This window comes from Penaeus vannamei, chromosome 21, assembly GCF_042767895.1.
Source record: "Penaeus vannamei isolate JL-2024 chromosome 21, ASM4276789v1, whole genome shotgun sequence".
Taxonomy (NCBI): Eukaryota; Metazoa; Arthropoda; class Malacostraca; order Decapoda; family Penaeidae; genus Penaeus; species Penaeus vannamei.
The window spans coordinates 35052436-35059935 of record NC_091569.1 but is presented as its reverse complement, the minus strand read 5'-3'; the positions used below and the strand labels follow the sequence as shown (position 1 = coordinate 35059935).

Below are 7500 nucleotides of genomic sequence, written 5' to 3'. Positions count from 1 at the left end.
AATTATGTCTTAGACGAATAATTGTCAGCCGTTTATGTAATATAGAATTATATAGAGCTTTTTTATGAATCTTCAAAAATGCACAAATGTAATTTTAACGATAATGATAATATTGTTAAGAAATAATAATAAAATACTATTAATAGAAAATGATTATTATTATCACTATTAATACTATCATCTTTATTACTATTGTAATTATTATCACTACTTTTATCAACATCATTATTATAATTCTTATCATCACAATTATCATTATTAGTCATCATTATTACAGTTATGATTGTTAATATTTTTCTTGTAATGATAATAACAATTATTATTATTAGCATTATTATCATTAGTATTGTCATTGTCATCATCATTATTATTTCTATTATTATCATGATTAATATTATCATTATCATTATTGTCCTTATCATTACCATTATTGTCCTTATCATTATCATTATTGTCCTTATCATTATCATTATTGTCCTTATCATTATTATTGTCGTTATCATTGTTATCATTATTATCATTATTATTACTATTGTTGTTTTTATCATCATTATCATCATTTTCTTGTTAATACCATTATCATAATTATCATTACTATCTTTATCATCATGATCATTATTATCATTATCATTTTCATCATCAGCATTGTTAATATCATTGATATTATCATTGTTATTATTGTTGGCCATAGTGATAGCTGCAGTGGTTGTTGCAGAAGCATCTGTGATAGTAGTAGTAGCAATTAATAATAACTGTATGGTATAATTATGATCCAGCAATTAATGATAATTGTATGATATGAATATGATTCAACTTCATTCCATTTATTACGACGGTGAAGGGGAAGGAGGGAGGGGAAGGGAGGGGGAGGAAAGAGGGAAGAGGAGGGGGAGGAGAGAAGGGAAGGGAGGGGGAGGGGAAGAGGAAGAGGAGGAGGGAGGGGAAAGGAGGGGGAGGGGAAGAGGAGGGGGAGGAGGAAGGGGAAAGGAGGGGGAGGGGAAGAGGAGGGGGAGGAGGGAGGGGAAAGGAGGGGGAGGGGGAGGAAGATAGGGAAGGAGGGAGGCGGAGGGAAGAGAGGAGTATGGAGTGAAAAAGGTTTTCTACTTTGCTTCTGAATGACCCCGTGTGCGCAGGGCATGGAAGGGGTGACCATCCACTGGCGGCGCGGCGGTGCGGGGTTCGAACTCGGGTCGGGAAGATTGCTTGGCGAGAACGCTACCGCTGCACCACATAGCACAAAACTAGTAGTTGTAGTAGCAGCAGTGGTAATAGTAGTTGTAGTAATAGTAATAGTTGTTGCAGTTGTGGTAGTGACAGTAGTACTAGTGGAAGTAGCTGTAGTAGTTTTGGTGGTAGTGATAGAAGTAGTAGTTGTAGTTATGGTGGTGGTAGTAGTAGTAGTAGTAGTAATAGTATTAGTAGTAGTGGTAATAGTTGTAGTAGTAATGGTAGTTGTTATAGTAGTAATAGTGGTGGTAGTATGTGTAGTAGCTGTTGCATTTGTAGTATCATTAGTAGCAGCAGCAGTAGTTGTTGTTTTGGTACTAGTATTAGTAGCAGAAGCAGAAGTAACAGTAATAAAAAAAAGAAATAGCAAAAGTACTTGTAGCAATAGCAATAAGTGATATTGCCACAGTCACCATCAGTCCCTTCTAAGAATATCATCAATTTCATTATCATCTTCAACATCACAATTGCAACATGACCAAGATTTTCGGCTCGTCCTCTCGCCAACGAAAAAAAAAAGGAAAAGAGAAAAAAAAACAGCATCTCTTGACGTCACTGGGAATTCTGCGTGACGTCATCACACACAGAGTAGGATGATGTGCTCGTCTGTGTTTGTTTGTTTGTCTGTCTGTCTGTGTGTTTGTTTGTTTGTCTGTCTGTCTGTGTGTTTGTTTGTCTGTCTGTCTGTGTGTTTGTTCATTTGTCTGTTTGTTTGTCTGTTCGACTCCCTATCTCTGTTTCTCTCTGTATCTCTCTCTCTCTGTCTATCTCTCTCTCTCTCTCTCTCTCTCTCTCTCTCTCTCTCTCTCTCTCTCTCTCTCTCTCTCTCTCTCTCTATCCTTGTCTCTCCTCTCTTAGTGTTTTTTTCCTCTCTCTCTCTCTCTATCACTGTCTCTCTGTCTCTCTCTCTCTCTCTCTCTCTCTCTCTCTCTCTCTCTCTCTCTCTCTCTCTCTCTCTCTCTCTCTCTCTCTCTCTCACACACACTCTCATTCTCTCATTCTCTCATTCTCTCTCGCTCTCTCGCTCTGTATCTGAATGTCTATCTGAGAGAGAGAGATCCATAAATCAGATTCATAAACAGAGACTAAATAAACAGGCAGGCAGAGACACACGGACGGACAGCCAATGTAACGAAAAGGGAGATAGAGAGAGAGAAAGAAGGAATTGCCCACAAACCTAGATAGACAACATCTTGCTCTTGTTCGTATGCAAATGCGAGATGCTGGTACCCGTATCTCTCTCTCTCTCTCTCTCCCTCTCTCTCTCTCTCTCTCTCTCTCTCTCTCTCTCTCTCTCTCTCTCTCTCTCTCTCTCTCTCTCTCTCTCTCTCTCTCTCTCTCTCTCTCTCTCTCTCTCTCTCTCTCTCTCTCTCTCTCTCTCTCTCTCGCTCTCTCTCTCTCTCGTTTGCACCTTAGACGCAACATTTTCGATAGATACAAGGGCATAAACGTCTATGCTCTATACTATCAAAATAAATCTATGAATGATGATATAAAGATATAGAGATAAAAATCATGATCTTAAAAATGATAATGTTGATGATTATGTATGTATATGTTTATTTTTTTTCAATGCGTTTACTGTCCGTTTAAATGTATGTATTCATAAATGGTAATCCTCTAAGAGTGAAATTTGAATTAAATGGTATATTATTTGCATGAATTTTGAACGTAGGGACAATAGACACAAGAAAAAAGTGATGATAAAAGTAGTAACCATGAGAACAGTGATAGTAATCATGGCAATGGTTATAGTGATAATGATAAATGCATGACGATGGATAGATGGATAGAGAGAGAAAGAGAGAGAGAGAGAGAGAGAGAGAGAGAGAGAGAGAGAGAGAGAGAGAGAGAGAGAGAGAGAAGAGAGAGAGAGAGAGAGAAAGAGAGAGAGAGAGAAAGAGAAAGGTAAAGAAAGAGATAGATAGAGAGAAGAGAGAGAGAGAGAGAGAGAGAGAGAGAGAGAGAGAAGATAAAGAAAGAGATAGAGAGGAAGAGAGAGAGAGAGAGAGAGAGAGAGAGAGAGAGAGAGAGAGAGAGAGAGACAGAGAGCGAGAAGGTAAAGAAAGAGATAGAGGAAGAGAGAGAGAGAGAGAGAAAGAGACAGAGATAAATAAATAGAGAGAGAGGGGGTGGTAAGTGAGCATAACATACTACATACCACAATGCATCATGTAAACTCACAGGCCACGTGGTCCCTGGTCCCACGTGGCGCCATGCCCCCGCTTAAGCCCCGCATGGGCGGTTCTAAGCATACACCCTAAGCCACGCCCCCTTCACTTGGGCAGACGCAAGCCCGACCCAGTTTAACCTCCCCCCCCCCCCCACACACACACTCAGACAATCACCCTTCATACGGTCAGAGGGTGACCCAGCCTCCATTACTCGATTTCCTCTATTCTCCTTCCTCTCCTCTCCCTCTCTTCCTCTCCCTTCTCTTCCCTCGGTGACCCAGCCTCCATTACTCGATTTCCTCTATTCTCCTTCCTCTCCTCTCCCTCTCTTCCTCTCCCTTCTCTTCCCTCGGTGGCCCACCCTCCATTACTCGATTTCCTCTATTCTCCTTCCTCTCCTCTCCCTCTCTTCCTCTCCCTTCTCTTCCCTCGACGACCCAGCCTCCATTACTCGATTTCCTCTATTCTCCTTCCTCTCCTCTCCTCTCTTCCTCTCCCTTCTCTTCCCTCAGTGACCCAGCCTCCATTACTCGATTTCCTCTATTCTCCTTCCTCTCCTCTCCCTCTCTTCCTCTCCCTTCTCTTCCCTCGGTGACCCAGCCTCCATTACTCGATTTCCTCTATTCTCCTTCCTCTCCTCTCCCTCTCTTCCTCTCCCTTCTTTTCTCTCGGTGACCCAGCCTCCATTACTCGATTTCCTCTATTCTCCTTCCTCTCCTCTCCCTCTCTTCCTCTTCCTTCTCTTCCTCTCCCTTCTCTTCCCTCGGCGACCCAGCCTCCATTACTCGATTTCCTCTATTCTCCTTCCTCTCCTCTCCCTCTCTTCCTCTCCCTTCTCTTCCCTCGGTGACCCAGCCTCCATTACTCGATTTCCTCTATTCTCCTTCCTCTCCTCTCCCTCTCTTCCTCTCCCTTCTCTTCCCTCGGTGACCCAGCCTCCATTACTCGATTTCCTCTATTCTCCTTCCTCTCCTCTCCCTCTCTTCCTCTCCCTTCTCTTCCCTCGGTGACCCAGCCTCCATTACTCGATTTCCTCTATCCTCCTTCCTCTCCTCTCCCTCTCTTCCTCTCCCTTCTCTTCCCTCGACGACCCAGCCTCCATTACTCGATTTCCTCTATTCTCCTTCCTCTCCTCTCCCTCTCTTCCTCTCCCTTCTCTTCCCTCGGTGACCCAGCCTCCATTACTCGATTTCCTCTATTCTCCTTCTCTCCCTACCTCTCTCTCTTTTCCTCTCTTCCTCTCCTTCTCTTCCCTCGGTGACCCAGCCTCCATTACTCGATTTCCTCTATTCTCCTTCCTCTCCTCTCCCTCTCTTCCTCTCCCTTCTCTTCCCTCGGTGACCCAGCCTCCATTACTCGATTTCCTCTATTCTCCTTCCTCTCCTCTCCCTCTTTCCTCTCCCTTCTCTTCCCTCGGTGACCCAGCCTCCATTACTCGATTTCCTCTATTCTCCTTCCTCTCCTCTCCTCTCTTCCTCTCCCTTCTCTCCTCGGTGACCCAGCCTCCATTACTCGATTTCCTCTATTCTCCTTCCTCTCCTCTCCTCTCTTCCTCTCCCTTCTCTTCCTCGACGACCCAGCCTCCATTACTCGATTTCCTCTATTCTCCTTCCTCTCCTCTCCCTCTCTTCCTTCCTCCTTCTCTCTTCCCTCGGCGACCCAGCCTCCATTACTCGATTTCCTCTATTCTCCTTCCTCTCCTCTCCCTCTCTTCCTCTTCCTTCTCTTCCCTCGACGACCCAGCCTCCATTACTCGATTTCCTCTATTCTCCTTCCTCTCCTCTCCCTCTCTTCCTCTCCCTTCTCTTCCCTCGACGACCCAGCCTCCATTACTCGATTTCCTCTATTCTCCTTCCTCTCCTCTCTTCCCTCGGTGACCCAGCCTCCATTACTCGATTTCCTCTATTCTTCCTCCTCTCCCTCTCTTCCTCTCCTTCTCATCCTCGACGACCCAGCCTCCATTACTCGATTTCCTCTATTCTCCTTCCTCTCCTCTCCCTCTCTTCCTCTCCCTTCTCTTCCCTCGACGACCCAGCCTCCATTACTCGATTTCCTCTATTCTCCTTCCTCTCCTCTCCCTCTCTTCCTCTTCCTTCTCTTCCTCTCCCTTCTCTTCCCTCGGTGACCCAGCCTCCATTACTCGATTTCCTCTATTCTCCTTCCTCTCCTCTCCCTCTCTTCCTCTTCCTTCTCTTCCCTCGACGACCCAGCCTCCATTACTCGATTTCCTCTATTCTCCTTCCTCTCCTCTCCCTCTCTTCCTCTCCCTTCTCTTCCCTCGACGACCCAGCCTCCATTACTCGATTTCCTCTATTCTCCTTCCTCTCCTCTCCCTCTCTTCCTCTCCCTTCTCTTCCCTCGGTGACCCAGCCTCCATTACTCGATTTCCTCCATTCTCCTTCCTCTCCTCTCCCTCTCTTCCTCTCCCTTCTCTTCCCCCGGCGACCCAGCCTCCATTACTCGATTTCCTCTATTCTCCTTCCTCTCCTCTCCCTCTCTTCCTCTCCCTTCTCTTCCCTCGGTGACCCAGCCTCCATTACTCGATTTCCTCTATTCTCCTTCCTCTCCTCTCCCTCTCTTCCTCTCCCTTCTCTTCCCTCGGTGACCCAGCCTCCATTACTCGATTTCCTCTATTCTCCTTCCTCTCCTCTCCCTCTCTTCCTCTTCCTTCTCTTCCTATCCCTTCTCTTCCCTCGGTGACCCAGCCTCCATTACTCGATTTCCTCTATTCTCCTTCCTCTCCTCTCCCTCTCTTCCTCTCCCTTCTTTTCTCTCGGTGACCCAGCCTCCATTACTCGATTTCCTCTATTCTCCTTCCTCTCCTCTCCCTCTCTTCCTCTTCCTTCTCTTCCTATCCCTTCTCTTCCCTCGGCGACCCAGCCTCCATTACTCGATTTCCTCTATTCTCCTTCCTCTCCTCTCCCTCTCTTCCTCTTCTCTTCCTCTCCCTTCTCTTCCCCCGGCGACCCAGCCTCCATTACTCGATTTCCTCTATTCTCCTTCCTCTCCTCTCCCTCTCTTCCTCTTCCTTCTCTTCCTCTCCCTTCTCTTCCCTCGGTGACCCAGCCTCCATTACTCGATTTCCTCCATTCTCCTTCCTCTCCTCTCCTCTCCCTCTCTTCCTCTCCCTTCTCTTCCCTCGGCGACCCAGCCTCCATTACTCGATTTCCTCTATTCTCCTTCCTCTCCTCTCCCTCTCTTCCTCTCCCTTCTCTTCCTCTCCCTTCTCTTCCCTCGGCGACCCAGCCTCCATTACTCGATTTCCTCTATTCTCCTTCCCTCTCCCTCGCCTCTTCCTTCTCTTCCTCTCCCTTCTCTTCCTCGGTGACCCAGCCTCCATTACTCGATTTCCTCTATTCTCCTTCCTCTCCTCTCCCTCTCTTCCACTCCCTTCTCTTTCTTCCCTCCCTTCCTCTTCCTTACCATCCATTACTCGATTTCCTCCATTCTCCTTCCTCTCCTCTCCCTCTCTTCCTCTCCCTTCTCTTCCCTCGGCGACCCAGCCACCATTACTCGATTTCCTCCATTCTCCTTCCTCTCCTCTCCCTCTCTTCCTCTTCCCTCTCTTCCTATCCCTTCTCTTCCCTCGGCGACCCAGCCTCCATTACTCGATTTCCTCTATTCTCCTTCCTCTCCTCTCCCTCTCTTCCTCTCCCTTCTCTTCCCTCGGTGACTCACCCTCCATTACTCGATTTCCTCTATTCTCCTTCCTCTCCACTCCCTCTCTTCCTCTCCCTTCTCTCCCTTCCCTCCCTTCCTCTTCCTTACCATCCATTACTCGATTTCCTCCATTCTCCTTCCTCTCCTCTCCCTCTCTTCCTCTCCCTTCTCTTCCCTCCCTTCCTCTTCCTTACCCTCCATTACTCGATTTCCTCCATTCTCCTTCCTCTCCTCTCCCTCTCTTCCTCTCCTTTCTCTTCTCTTCCCTCCTTCCTCTTCCTTACCCTCCATTACTCGATTTCCTCCATTCTCCTTCCTCTCCTCTCCCTTTTCTTCCTCTCCCTTCTCTTCCTCTCCTTCTCTTCCCTCCCTTCCTTCTTCCTCTCCCTTCTCTTCCTCTCCCTTCTTCTTCCTCTCCCTTCTCTTCCTTCCCTTCTCT

The 7500-nt window shown here is 46.6% G+C and overlaps 1 protein-coding gene across 5 annotated transcripts in view; it reads left to right on the top strand.

The window, feature by feature from the left end:
* LOC138865497 (innexin inx2-like) overlaps positions 1–150 on the top strand; it is a 14610-nt gene extending 14460 nt beyond the window's left edge. For all 5 annotated transcript variants that reach the window (XM_070136114.1, XM_070136118.1, XM_070136115.1 and 2 more), the window contains exon 3: positions 1–150. This exon is cut by the window's left edge and continues 1150 nt beyond it. The gene's annotated coding sequence lies outside the window, so the exon portion shown is untranslated.
* Positions 151–7500: the final 7350 nt, after the last annotated feature.